Source organism: Staurois parvus, unplaced genomic scaffold, assembly GCF_062004578.1.
Source record: "Staurois parvus isolate SC_StPar_1 unplaced genomic scaffold, SC_StPar_1.0 ptg000682l, whole genome shotgun sequence".
Lineage (NCBI taxonomy): Eukaryota > Metazoa > Chordata > Amphibia > Anura > Ranidae > Staurois > Staurois parvus.
The window spans coordinates 9748207-9763307 of record NW_028318478.1 but is presented as its reverse complement, the minus strand read 5'-3'; the positions used below and the strand labels follow the sequence as shown (position 1 = coordinate 9763307).

At 38.0% G+C, this 15101-nt stretch overlaps 1 protein-coding gene across 1 annotated transcript in view; it reads left to right on the top strand.

Annotated features, from left to right (window-relative positions):
• The window catches only part of ENTREP2 (endosomal transmembrane epsin interactor 2), a 1018721-nt gene that overhangs the window by 235960 nt on the left and 767660 nt on the right, over positions 1-15101 (top strand). The window lies entirely within an intron of this gene.

The following is a 15101-nucleotide window of genomic DNA, read 5'->3' as shown; positions in this document are numbered from 1 at the left end:
TAGAGCCTGGCAAACCATCAGAAAGGAGGAAAGTCTTTGGTAATGTCCATGGGTTCCAGACTTCAGGCAGTCATTGCCAGTAAAGGATTCTCAACAAAATTGTACAAATTAACATTTTATATATTGTATTAATTTGTCCAATTACATTTGAGCCCCTGAAAATGGAGGGACTGTTTATAAAAATGGTTGCAGTTCCTAAAATCTGTACTTGATATTTATGTTCAACCCCTTGAATTAAAGCTGAAAATCTGCACTTCAAATGAATTTATATTGTTTCGTTTTAAATGTATTCTGGTGGCATACAGATCCAGAAGTATAAGAATTGTGCCTGTGTCCAAATATATATGGACCTAACTGTATATCATGTATTTGTTTCAAACAATACAAAAGTACCAAAACTACTATGCAAAAGTAGTTGACAGGTTAAAAAGAAATTCCAGAAAAAGAGCAAATATGTACTTGAAACTGATATATTATTATTGTTCTACATTTATGGTCTACATCTTTTGATGTCTCCTATGCAAGAGGAAAATTGTGGCTTGGTCATTTGTAAAGGTACTGAGAGAATTCTGCTGTGCTCTATTAAATTATGAGTAACTTAGAGCTCACATAGTAGTTGGAGACAAACCCCATATAGTGGTCTCACTTGGTAACTCAAAGCTACAACCATTTACTTGTCGTATCTCCAGCAATTTCAGGGCCAAGACTCTTTGTTCAAATTTTTTTTCACTACTTTGTAAGAGTAATACTCTTGGGTTAAAGAAGCTGTAAAAAAGGGTTAAACCACTTGCTTAGAAGCAAATAATGTCTCATATAATCCCTGCCTTCAACCCACTGGTTGGGTTGAACGAAAAAAAAATATATGGACTGCCTCATGCTCCATCTTGTTACATATCCCAGAAGGCCGCAGGTGCACATTTACAGAGTGACTGGGGATCACTCTCCATATTACATTCATCATCAGGGGCTGGGCAGCCGGCTGAAGAGTACCAAATGGTGGAGCAGGACTGAGGCTCTGACACCCAAACAGGGGATTGGTGCAGGACAATGCTTGAAAGGTGAGTATGCTTCTTTTTTTTTTTTAAGAGAACCCAACATAACAGGTAAGGGGTTAGGGAAAGGAGTGAAGTTCCTCTTTTAAGTTAACCTAACACTGAAAGGAACCTTTACCTAACCTACCCTACCACTTAACCCTTGACCTAAACTTTAAAATTAACTCCTAATAGCTAACCTAACTCTGAAAATAAACACTTAACATAATAATAATAACATTTAACTATATGCCTCCCCTAGCCTTAACCCTTAAAATGAATTCCCTGATTCTAAGCCTAACTGCAGCACCATTTTGTATTTTGCTAACCTCAGAAACTAGGTATCTAGTAACTGGGCCAATATATTTTTGGACTGATACATTAGTGACACTTAGAGAAAGTCCTGGCTACAAATAATGCTGGTTTTTAGTATAGCTGAAAAAAAATCATCAAAAGATTAGTGAAAACTATTGGTTGAAAACTTGGTTTGGTGAAGGATTATAAATATAATTATAAATATAAATCAGATAAAATCAAGCCTTATTTTCTTTTAAAATATGCAATTTTGTATATGTAGTAGAAACTTGGAACTTCCAACTACTTTGGAATTGGGCAGTTCTAAAAAAGTTGACAATGGCAGCTTCTATGCCTCTATCTCATGCTCAGTTTAATTGGGTTTTGATAGAATCTAGACAGGTTGCCATGAACTGGGCTTTTTTCAAGAGTAACTTTTAAGCTGTGAGCTATAGCAATGGTACATAAAAGTTCAATTTCAGTGTAAAAGCTGGTACTCCATCAAGTCTTCCAAGTGAGGGTGAAAATTAAGGTGAGTTTTGGGAGAATTCTTCAAAAGGACTAAGATGATATTCCTGTGATGCATAATAGGGCAGCTAGGTTGTTTTCAACATATTCCTGTAAAACATCAGTCCCCTACCGAAAATATTGTCAGTAGCCATAGAAACATGGCAGTAAATGGGACATATGAAATTGCTAGCCTGTAATTTTCATGTGTATTTAAAACCCTTGGCTCTATTTGATCTATTTACTATATTCTGATATTTGCAGACCAAAAAACATTTTGTCTATTTTCTATAGTAAATACAGACTTAGTTTTTTGAGTAGCCAGTCATTGCAATTTGTGTTTAATTCACTAGGGAAAAACCAGTGCAATGCAAAATATAGTTGGAGCTGTAATACATTTCTTTATATTTATATTAGATGTTTATATATAATATATTTGTATTAGATTTTTTATGCAAGAGAAAAGAAAACTGAAACAAAACTGGACTGTTTTACTAATAACTGTTACCGACCAAAATTTGCATTGCAGATGAAGGTACACTATATTGCCAAAAGTATTGGGACACCTGGCTTTACACGCACATGAATGTCAATGGCATCCCAGTCTTAGTCTGTAGGTTTTAATATTGCGTTGGCCCACCCTTTGCATCTGTAACAGCTTCAACTATTCCTCGAAGGCTGTCCACAAGGTTTAGGAGTGTGTCTATGGGAATGTTTGACCATTCTTCCAGAGGCGCACTTGTGAGGTCAGGCACTGAGGTAAGACGAGAAGGCCTCACTCACAGTCTCCACTCTAATTCATTACAAAGGTGTTCTGTCAGGTTGAGGTCAGGACTCTGTGCAGGTCAGTCAAGTTCCTTCAGACCAAACTCGCTCATCCATGTCATGAACCTTGCTTTGTGCCCTGGTGCGCAGTCATGTTGGAACAGGAAGAGGCCATCCTCAAACTGTTCCCAAACTTTTCCCACAAAGTTGGGAACATGACATTTTCCAAAATGCCTTGGTATGCTGATACCTTAAGCGTTCCTTTCACTGGAACGAAGCAGCCAAGCCCAACCTCTGAAAAAAAAAACCCACACCATAATTCCCCCTCCACCAAACTTTACACTTCACACAATGCAGTCAGGCAAGTATCATTCTCCTGGCAACTGCCAAACCCAGACATCAGAATGCCAGACAGAGAAGTGTGATTTGCCACTCCAGATAACACATTTCCACTGCTCTAGAGTCCAGTGGTGGCATGCTTTACACCACTGCATCCAATGCTTTGCATTGCACTTGTTGATGTAAGGCTTTGATGTAGCTGCTGAGCCATGGAAACCCATTCCATGAAGCTCTCTATGCACTGTTGTGCTAATCTGAAGGCCACATGAAGATTGGAGGTCTTTAGCTATTGACTCTGCAGGCAGTTGGCAACTTCTGTGCACTGTGCGCTTCAGCATGCGCTGACCCTGCTCTGTCATTTTACGTGGCCTACCACTTCATGGCTGAGTTGCTGTTGTTCCCAGTTGCTTCCACTTTGTTATAATACCACTAACAGTTGACCGTGGAATATTTAGCAGTCAGGAAAATTCATGGATGGACTTATTTCACAGGTGGCAACCTATCACAGTACCATGTTTGAATTCACTGAGCTCCTGAGAGCAACCCATTCTTTCACAATTGTTTGTAGAAGCAGTCTGCATGCTTTATTTTATACACCCGTGGACATGGAGGTGATTGGAACACCTGAATCCACTGATTTGGAGGGGTATCCCAATACTTTTTGCAATATAGTGTATATTTGCTGCAGCTTGTGTGAATTACCCCAAATCAATTATATTAGAGATTAATGTTTCCATCCTTCTGTGCTTTGCACTTCCATCTTGCACATGAATGTCTCAAAGATAGCTGATAACAATAGAATGCAGAAAAGAACCTTGCTTCTTGTGGAAGAAATGACTGCAGAGATTCAACACACCCACTGCTTCTAAACAAAGTGCAAGGGTCCATCTCTACATCATGATGGTAGGAAACGTATTTCCACTCAGACTGTGGTTGATTTCTAACTGCATGCCTTTTGTTTTGACACATGTGGAATATATTTAGCTGACTTAACTGAAGATTTAAATTGGACTTTAAAAGAGAAATAAGACCAAAGCTCTTTTGGCCCTACTTCTGCTGTGGGTCACAGGAGTACTCTTACTTCTGCACCCCTGTGACCTGTTTTCAGCCACCTGTTAGCTGACATAACTCAGAACGTCCAGGCTTTAGAGAGATCCCGACTTTAATGTTGGGATCCACCCACATGCCTGTCTGGCAGCTGGCTCAGCGTGTTAGCATGCTGCTGAGAGCCTTAGCCAACTGTTCCCACTCCCTCCACAGCACAGCTCTCCAGTAAGCAATGGAGGGGCAGAGAGCTGGTGAGTGAAAATCACCAGTGCTTTGCTCACTGAACACCAAGAACTGAGCGATCAGTGGTCTTTGATTGCTCAGTTCTCAGTTTAGAGCCGGCAGGGGACAGCTGCAGCTGGGACCGATGCTGCAGCCATCTAGGTGAGTATAATTATTTGTTATTTTCGATTCCCTTATTTCACTTTTAGTGCCAGTTCATATATATGCAGATTGGATGTGATTTCAACCACATCCAATCCACATGACATGTGAAATAACATTGCTTCCTATGGTTCTTGTTCACATATATCCGGTGCACTGGCAGTGTGGATTCAGTGCAGTGTGAAAAAGAGTCCTGTCTGATTCCTGAGCAGTGCAGACCAGATTACAGGCTATTGACTTCTATGGGAACCCCTTCTAAACTGCATATGTCATCAGTTGTGAACAAGATTGCAGTTCAGGATCAGCTTTCAGCACACTTTGCTCTCCTCTCTGCTCCTCTCCACCTCAGCTAAAACCAAAAAAGCCATGCAAAACCACAACCAAACTGTCCCAGAACCTGTGAACAGTACAATCCACAGTTGTGTCACAAAAACCCATCCTGAACTGGCCCTGAAGTAGAATGCAATCCGCACTGAAAAACCGGACCTTGAAATTTGGAACGCACATGGGTGAATCAGCACTCACTGTAAGGCAATTGCTGCAACAATAGTCCAAAATATATGCTCATGCAAAATGCAAAACACACTGTGCATTCCCTTTAGGTGACAATGGCAAAACGATAAACGCATAACAAAATATATATATATATATATATTTTTTTTTTTTTTATTGTCTCAAGTAAAATGTGTTGTGTGTGAACATATACAGCCTTTTCCTTTTCTATTACATTTTTATTCTTAGTTCACACACATTTCTGTCCCTAACCACCTTCCAACAAATATACTGACTGCCTCATAAAATGAAAAAGAAGTATATTAACCTTTGTGGCTCTAAGGGAGAGAATGGTGTTGTTGGAAAGATAAGCAGCCTAGGATTCCCTAGGTAACTGGGTTTTATTCTCAAATCTCCTTTGTCCCAAAGGGCCAAGCTGTAGTATTTCCATTTGTCTTGGTAATAGCTGTGAATAACTTCCCCTGCAGATTGGTGCCTGGCCTGCTTTGTCTCTTTCTTGTGATGTGGGAGTCAGATAAGCTTACAAAGAAATCAGTCTCACTAGACATTGGATGGAGATTAGATAGATGAAAGTCATCCAACTTGATTTTTTGCCTCTTAGATGAAACATCTGTGGAGTACTGACTGAGAAATGGACATCTTGGAAATGGGTGTACAATTACATGCTTGTTATAACATGGGGACTGGAGGAAACACAGTGCCATATAAACACAACATACAATTTTTGAGTTGATGTCTTTGACTTATAATTTTTATAGTGTTGTGTTCAAGAGAAACTGCAGTCATAGTCTTTCTATAAACTTGATTGTGTTCAGATAAAGGGAGCCTTACTCAGTAGAATAATTTAAAGGTCCATTAAACCGAAATTACCAGTTGGTTTCTGTACAGTTTATGACTTTTATGCATAAGCGTGAAAAGGTTTTGATATCCTGACACAACTGAATATATTTAAAATGAAGATTGTATAGGGGGATGACACAGCTGACTTCTTGCATGGCAATTACAGAAAAAATGATGACCAGCTGTAACTTTTAGGCATTGGCAGATACCATACAACAATAGGCTGCATGCCAAAATATAAACTGATTTTATGTGTATAATAGGAACATTTGCATACTGTATATCTGATGGATGAAATTAACATCTTTGACACATAAAGTATCACATAAATGTATTTTACAGAATGAATGTACTCATTTATTAACCATTTTTTAAATTCCTCTATTTCAGGAGTCTCCACATTTTTTAAACAAAGGGTCAGATTACTGTCCTTCAATGCATGTGGGAGGAGAGATAATGCCCCATCATTGGAATTGGTTGGAAGCATAGGGGTTTATTTACTAAAGCTGGAGAGTGCAAAATCAGACTCACTTCTGCATAGAAACCAATCACCTTCCAGGTTTCATTGCCAAAGCTTCATTGAACAAGCTGAGGTTAGAAGCTGATTGGTTTCTATGCAGAAGGGAGTCTGATTTTGGACTCTCCAGCTTTAGTAAATAAACCCCATAGTGTCAATTGTTGTATCAATGGGAGAAATAGCATCCCGTTGCTGGTGTCAGTGTGAGGAATAATGCACCAACCCTGGTGTCAGTGAAGGAAACAGTGCCCCTTCATTGGTGTCAGTGGAAGGAAGAGTGCTCTACTGTTGGTGTAAGTGGGAGGAATAGTGCCCCATCATTGCTGTCGGTGGAAGGGTTGGTGCCCCATCATTGATGTCAGTGGGAGGAATAGTGCCATGTATCAGTGGAAAAAATAGTTCCCCAAAGGCATATAAAGGGCCACATCTGGCCTGTAGGATACCAATGCTATTTCATTCATATTGTTGAGCTATAGAGAGGATTTTGCACTATAACAGTTAGAAATCCAAGAAGCAAGGAAACATGGTGCAAGGGAAACTTGTTTACTAAGCCAAATCAATGGGAACTTTTGTTTGGCTTACTAAACTACACTTATTGGTGCCAGGAAGAAGACACATTCTGCCTGTACAGCCTCAGTTTCTATACCAATGCCCAAAAGGAATAAAGGGTCTACTGAAGGGATCTGCAATACCAATGCAAGAGATGAGAGGTGCAAAAGTAATTGGGAAGGGAAACTATAGAAAGCAATAAAACATTGCCACATGTTCTAACCCCTTCTAGCTCTACTAAAAATGTTTGTTTTTTTCTAAGTATGATGGACAGTAATAAAGTACCTGACAGAGGATTTGATTCCTCTCTGCTCCATCCTTTGGATGGAGTTGTGATTCACTGTGGTAACTGACAAGATAAGTGGAAGCAGATTTTTTAGTAGATCTATTTTATACAGTATATTTAAAAAAATTTATTCTTTTAAGTCTGCCCATGTTAAACATTGTGTTACAGATTCGACTTATCTTCCAATTATCCCTTTAAGTGTTCAATGGCAATAAACAATTTGATGAAATATGTGTCATTAGTGACGCTAGTTTAAAACGTAGAGCTGAATAAATAGACATGTCTTTCTAAATCTAAAGATCAAATATTGTTATTTACAAAACACCAGCATGTTCTGCAACAAAAATATACCCTCTCATTTTTTTTCTTATTTTGTTTTAGAAAATAATTTTCCATTTCTTTGCACATCATTAATCTATCTGCTGAGTCTAATGAATATGTTGCATTGTACAGAGTAAACATGCAATATTTCAGAATCAAATGAGCTAAATGAGCTATTGATCTTGATGCTAAAAGCCTGAGTTTAAAATTCATGGTCAATGTATAATAAAATAAAAGTAAATACTAGCCAACGAAGGCAATAGCTTTGAGTGTTGTGACAAATATGGCAAAACACATTACATGAGTATTAATGTTTGTCAAAATGACTGTGTTCAAGTTGAATTTGAAATTAGCAGAGTTCCTGTTGTGTTTTTTATTCTCCTTCTGTGTATTATGCAAACTTAGTGAAAACAGAGCAGCAAAATTGTATATAGTATTTTTTTATAGGATTTCAATCAGACTTTTTACTCTACATATTAAAAAGCGAGCCTCTAATTTTATTCTTTATTTATTGAATTTTTAAATTGCAAATCTCCAGATTTCAGTAACTTTTGACAGGCACTAGTGTGATGTTAAGCAGTTGCTAACACTTAGAAATTGCAAGTGAGGCTAGGTTCATATGTGTGCTTCTGCTTCTCTTTCTTGGTGCATTTTTTCAATGCACATTTGTGCATTTTCCTGCCTATCAAAGTGCATGTTTAATGCTTTGCATGCGTCATGTCATGCTTTTTTGGCTTAGCCCAATGGCTAAAAGCTTTATTTCCATAATAACACTAGAGCAACAATGTTTGTATGTAGAAGTGTCATTTTATTAAGCATACATTAGCATATGCATTAAAGTGGAATTCCAGCTAAAGCATAACTAGCCTTCAAAATGCTCCCACTTCCTAGCACCTATACTAACTAACTGGTATAAAAAAAGATGTTTATACTTACCTAATTTCAACCTGTCACACGATTACGTGTGTCAGCTAGTGGCAGCTGCAGGAGAATGGAGAGAGTACCTAACAATGGCTGTGAAATCCAGGAGCAATGATGTCACCCATAAACTCCCACAGCACAGCCATTGTCAGTGGTCCCTCCTCTCCCCTGCAGCTGCTGCTGGCTGTCACAGGGGAGTTGGATTACGTGACCAGACAGGAGCAAGCTGAAAATAAATAAGTATATACATCTTTTTTTATATAGTTTAGTTAGTATAGGTATTGAGAGGGGGAGGGAGTATTTTAAGATGAGTTAGGATTTACCTGGAATTCTAATTTAAAGTTATAGCTGGAAGAAACTTGCATTGCTTTCTCTCTGTGTGGCTGAGTAACTGTCCCAGCCTTCATACACCTCATGGGCAATGTCCTGCCATGCTCTCTTATGCTTGGTGCTATCTTCGTTGGCATTGTCAGATAGGTCATAGAAGACTCTAACCAGCTGGATTAGCTCTTCTTTGTCAATAATGTTGTGGCCTTGTTATGTGCAGCCTGTAAAGTAGATGTTGCTGCGATAAGGTGTCTTGTTGTCATGCTATAAAACATATCAAGAGCACACCAAAATGCATGTAAATGCATTCTCTACATGCTTTTATTGAAGTCTATGGGCCCGAAATCTCACTCTCATACACCAAAAGAAGTGCTTGCAGCTTGAGGAAAGTCAAACTTAAGGAAAAGCGGCCCCATAGAATAGAATGAGAAATGGCTTGTCATGCATTGTTGAACTTAAGTAAATGAGCAACAAATCACACAGGTGTGAACAAATCCTAAATAAGTGCAAGTACAAGCCTTGCTGCCACTTGCTAAAAAGAGCTAATAACAGTAGGTGGCATATTTTTTTTTTGCACTGATATTTTGAACTGATATTTTTTGGCATATAGCACATATACCATGCTTGGAATTTATCCTAATTGTTACAGTCCATGTTTTCAAGTCCTGTAGCAATTCATTTGAGCATTATAGATCATTATACATTTGTCAGTATTGTGAATTTCAGCATAGAGGTTTACTGAATACCATAGGATTCAAAATGCAATCATGGTAGCACATTAGAGCATATATCAGTTGGCATACGTCACAAGTAAATTGTATTGTGGATTCACAATACAATCATGGTAGCACATTTGAAAACGTACCTGTTTTCATAAGTGCATGGGATCACATATGCATATCTCCTAGTTTCTCTGAAAAGGCTTGCACAAAAGAGCTTCAACTTGTAAGAGGGCACTGTGTACAACATGCTTGCATTTAGTAAGATATCTGCATGCTTTGAACAGCTTTTGCCTGGGAGAAGCTTAAGTAAAGTTATATTTAACGCTCTTACTAGGATCAGTTCTAAACATCCCTAAATTAGAGTTGATGGTTTCCTGTAGGGCTTTAAAAACTGCTTGAAACTTGCTCAAAGCTTTGCAAATAATTTGCAAAATCTGTCTGTACACACTGCTCTTATACAAGGGTGGAGCCCACATGTATATGGCTTAACAGACCAACGAAAGCTTGTCTTAAATGTGCTTGATGCTGAAAGAAAGAAAATTCTTGGCATTTATGTTAACTGACATAGTGATACAAGCCAGATTAATCAAATAAGTATAAGCTAAATTCAGACCTCAGGGGACTGCAAATGGATTTAAGTATACTAATGTTACTTACTCAAAGTATGCTTTGAGCTCCATTGGCAACCACACCAATTCATCTTACTGACAAGTCACATGGGAATAACATTCGAAGAGTAGTGTTTTACTAAAGAGGTTGGGATCTACCAGCAATTAATCACTTCAATTTGAGTAAACATTTCTATTTTATATGTGCATTTACTAATGTAATACATATAACATACAATATGTATGAGTTGCCACCTGAATCAATTTTTCTAAACCCGCAAGGCTTTTGATTAGTCAAGGTACTTCTGTAGCTAAACACCAGGGTTTGCTGATGCTAATTAGCTAGCTGGATTAGGGAAAGTGGTTAAAAGGAAAAAAAAATCCACTTAGTTTCAAAGTTACACAAAGAAATCTTGAGTTTAGTTATTTATTGAGCAGACCTTACATGTGACCAATTACCCACCACTTTAAATTTACAGGAAGTCCAATATACAATCGGAAGGAATTGCCTAAAATCAAGCAATTTACCACCCACTTGTTTGATTGACTATCTGAATTCAGTTGATCAAACTGAGCAATAAATTGTTTAGTACAGGTTATTGAAAAAAAATTATCAATACTAGAAAAAAGTCTGCAATTTAACTGAACGCAATAGGATTTTTCACCATCGTTTTGATCGCAGCCATTTCAATCCCATCTCCTTGTAGTTGATCAAAACCACCATTTCATATTTTCAATTTTGGTGTTTGTGATGAAAAAATTTAATCAAAAGTATAACTGCTTAAAATGCCACATGTATGGTATATCCCCCTCCTTTCCTAATTCAATCTGACCATGCCAAGCACCAAAGCAGATCTGTAATGGCTTTGTCAGTTTACATGCTGTGTGACCTGCTTGAAGTTACAGGTTGCTGTGCTAATGCATGTTGGCAGTAGAAACCCATGTTGGAGGTAGAAAGGGGAATGAGACAGTTTTCCCACTTTGCCACCATCCACTAGAAATGTACTGTACTAGTATATATTTATTTTATTATTTATTATATTAATAAAATTTTTTATTTTAGGTATTTATAGCGCCAACAATATATTAAGTGCTTTACATACTGTACATTCAAATGATTACTTATGCACAGATGTAAATGCTAACTAATAACAGTACACTATGCCAACAAAAATGTACAAACTGCTTAGGGACAGCAAATAAAAAAGGATCTGGTCAGATGGTACTGGCAAACAGGGTAGCAGTCTGGAGGTTTTTAATACTCATGAGAATGTATTACTGACAGTTACAAATGTGTAGAGTTGTGTGCTGCCCCTGGCAGGCCTACCGCATTAGGCCACAGCCTAAATTGGCTATACAAAAACTAGAACCACCCTATCCTAATGCAATTTCAAAGATTTGCTTTTCAATTTTTTCTGGACTGTTTTCAAGGAAGGTAACCTCCCTTGGATATATATTTAATAATCTACCAGTTTTAATTATTTAACCTCGATGTATGTGTTCGTGCATTTTAGTATATATATTTACACACAAAAAAAATGTTAAACTGCAGAGACAAAACTCTATGGACACCTTCCAATTATCACAAGTGTGGAACTTACAGCTAACCAGGAAGAGCATCTCATTCTTATTAATTAGTGCAATAGTAAGATAAAAATTTAATGAGATCCCTATAGTATAATTGTGTCTGCAAAAAACAAGGTGACTTTCAAATAAGACTCTCTAATACGCATTAGTTTCAATATATCTATATTTATATAATTTATACTGTACATATATATATATATCTGCAGGGACACCATCATTGCCTGTAGACGGTCTGTTGCTAACTCTTATTAAAATAAGCCCAGGCAAACAAGGGTATGGAAAATGAATGCCAATATCTGTCAGAATTATGATGCATTATGATGATGAATATAAAGCCAATGAACAGACATTGTAAATAGAGATCCTATTAAGCTGAGGAATTATTACTAGTATAACATCATTCTCTAATATACTGCTCCCATAAATGCTCCAATATACAGTACATGCCACAGATCTGCTTTGCAGCTGGCATGTTACTCGTGGTTCCACAGATCAGCAGCATTGCTATTCTGTCATTTGCAGTTCCACAAACATACAAGGCTGTTTATCACTTGTAGTTCTACAAACATTTGGTTTGGTCTTAGCTTGCTGCACAGGACTGAAAGTTATAGGCATCTCATCTCATCTACCGATTTAATATACCTTTCTTCATGGCCACGTCCTGTTTACCCTCCCAATATACCTCTCTATTTAAACTGTGCTCAGATTGCCATCTGGTTCCTGAATCCAAAGTTTCTTAGTAATACGAAGGTCCAAGTTCCTGTGACCATAGTAGCTTCAGTGACCCCTGTACCTCATTGCCTCCAGTGACTCCAGTGTTATCAGCTCTCTAGTGCTGCTAGAAACCCTCACCGTTGTGGTACTGTGATCCTATCATCTCATTGAATTCCAGAGTTTATCAAGACATTTTGCAGGAAAACGTACGACCATCTGTCCGCCAACTGAAGCTCCGCAGAGGATGGGTGATGCAACAGGACAATGACCCAAAGCATACACGTAATTCAACAAAACAATGGCTGCAACAGCACAGAATACGCCTTCTGGAGTGGCCCAGTCAGAGTCCTGACCTCCACCTGATTGAAATGCTGTGGCATGACCTTAAGAGAGCGATTCACACCAGACATCCCAAGAATATTGCTACACTGAAACAGTTTTGTGAAGAGGAGTGGTCCAAAATTACTCCAGATCGTTGTGCAAGTCTGATCTGTGACTACAGGAAACGTTTGGTGGAGGCTATTGCTGCCAAAGGAGGGTCAACCAGTTATTAAGTCCAAAGGTTCCCATACTTTTTCCTCCCTGCACTGTGAATGTTTACATGTTATGTGCAATTAAACCATGGCAACATCTAATGTTTGTTTAGTATTATGTTCAGCAGACTGTGTTCTTTTATTGTTGTGACTTAGATGACGTTCAGAGCACATTTTATGCCCAATTCATGCAAAACTCCACGTAATCCCAAGGGGTTCACATACTTTTTCCTCCCTGCACTGTGAATGTTTACATGTTATGTGCAATTAAACCATGGCAACATCTAATGTTTGTGTAGTATTATGTTCAGCAGACTGTGTTCTTCTATTGCTGTGACTTAGATGACGTTCAGAGCACATTTTATGCCCAATTCATGCAAAACTCCACGTAATCCCAAGGGGTTCACATACTTTTTCCTGCAACTGTATGTATACTGACAATAAAGTATTATCTTATCTTGCCTTATCACAATGATTATTAATAATATATTATTATTAAGGAATAGCTGCCACTAATGAATAAATAGCATGTTTTATTGATTAATAACTGAAATAAGAGCTGTGAAATCTGTAGTAAGCGCCTACTATTGTTGGTCATTATGATTTAAGCTTTTCTGGTTAAGGGTCATTAAGTAAATGTAAATGGTAGAGTAGCTAGCGTAATACTAAAAATAAACTGCATGACAATCCCCTAGATGTTCAAACTCCACCTTAAGCCCTTGTTCACACTGGTGCGATGCGGAATTCACAGTGGTTTCTGTGCGAATTCTGCACCGCATCAAAATCGCACCCCATTCATGCGAACTGCTGCAGGTGTGAATCTTAAGTTAACAACACCCTGAAAGCAGTCTGCAAAACGCGGTGCGATGTGCAGAATCAGAACGCATAGGTGTGAATATCTATGCAATCCTATTCTAGTGCGGACCAAAAAAATGGTCCTGCACATTTTTGGTGCGGGTGTGGTGCAATTAAAGCCATACAAAATGTATGGCTCCAATCGCACTGCACACAGATCGCATGTGATTTGCACAGGAATGCAGTTCAGTTCCTGTGCGAATCACATGCAATATACTGTACCGCATATATGTGAACCCAGGCTAAAGGAATACTGAGGGCTGTGTCATTCAGTGACAAGATTTCAGATCACTAATTGCTTTCATAGCAGGTCATCAGTTATGTAAAGAATTGTTGTATTTAAAATGGTTTGAAAAATTCTACTGCTGTCTGGATACAGTTTTATCTATCTTTATTGTACTGCTCCCCTTCTGCGTTTCCGGGGCCTTTAGTTGGTTGTAATTACTGTTGACAAAGCTTAAAGTGCATGTAAAGTTAACACTTTTTAGTTTTGAATAGAATGTGAAAGGGTTAGAACCTATGTCTGGTTTTACTTGATGACTCTGTCCTTACTGGTGAAATTCACCCTCTTTATTTGCCTTGAGGACCATGTCTCTGATACAAAAAGCAATGTAAATCCAAAGTTTTTGAGTTGTTACAGAAAGTATGAGATGTGGGAAATCTTACATTGAGTGAACCTTTTAAGGTGACAACTACCTAAAAAGGAAGATACCTTGGCATTGGATAGATGTCCTTTTACTTCCTGCTGTACGTCTGGGATGGAATGTGAGGGCAAATCTCCCTAATAGAACACAGGCAGGATATGATGAAATCTCAGCCATAAGCCTTAAAAAGCTGTCAGGAATTCCAGAAATGGAATGAATATTTATGAAGTTATTATTATGGGTGCAAGTATATTAAGGGGCTAAAATAATAATAATTTAATATTTTGTATTATTATTATTTTTAATTGTATTATTGTTGATATTAATAAAAATACTTTTTTTATATAGCACCTTTGGGGTACTTTCTCAAAGTGATTTACAAAAGAAACACAAACAAGAGATACACAAGAAAAGGAACAATAAAGGAACAGTTCGGTGAAAGCTTGTATAAAGAGGAATGTTGTCCGTTTTCATTTGAAGGAAAGGTGAATCTTTGATCTTGGGAATAGAATTCTGGGTTTTCAGATCATAACAAGAGAATGCCCTTCCCCCTATAGAGTGTAGATGGGTTTGAGAGACAAACAGGTGACCAGGATTAAAGAAATGAAGGTTGCAAGGAGGAGAGTAGGGTGATAAAAGTTCAGGCAGATAATGAGGTGCCAATCCATGCAGAGCCTTATAGGTGAGCATGTAGATTTTGAAGTCAATATGAAATCTGACAGGTACCCAGTGCAAGGACTCAAGGATAGGAGTACTATGATCACTTGCAGTAGGCTTAGTCAGGATTCTACCAGTCA